This window comes from Penaeus monodon, chromosome 22, assembly GCF_015228065.2.
Source record: "Penaeus monodon isolate SGIC_2016 chromosome 22, NSTDA_Pmon_1, whole genome shotgun sequence".
NCBI lineage: Eukaryota > Metazoa > Arthropoda > Malacostraca > Decapoda > Penaeidae > Penaeus > Penaeus monodon.
In genome coordinates, this window is record NC_051407.1 from 9745511 (window position 1) to 9745719 (window position 209).

The 209-nt window shown below is 34.9% G+C and overlaps 1 protein-coding gene across 1 annotated transcript in view; it reads right to left on the reverse strand.

Moving 5' to 3' along the window:
• Positions 1-209, reverse strand: part of LOC119586926 (phosphatidylinositol 3-kinase regulatory subunit alpha-like) — a gene marked incomplete in the record, with an annotated part of 97204 nt that overhangs the window by 484 nt on the left and 96511 nt on the right. The window contains 1 exon segment of the mRNA XM_037935655.1: positions 1-209.

Here is a 209-nt window from a genome sequence, read left to right on the forward strand (position 1 = left end):
TTGAAGACTAGCACTAATGCAGATCAGATTCATAAATTTCAGTGACCAAAGCTCACATATTTACTAATCCATGGCTGACCCATCAACATTTATTATTTAGTGGAAGGGTTCATAAATATAATGAGGTGTAGAAAAAAATATACACGCATGCACACCTGTACACAGTCACACAGCAACATGCAAATACATTCATATCTACATTTCTGAAC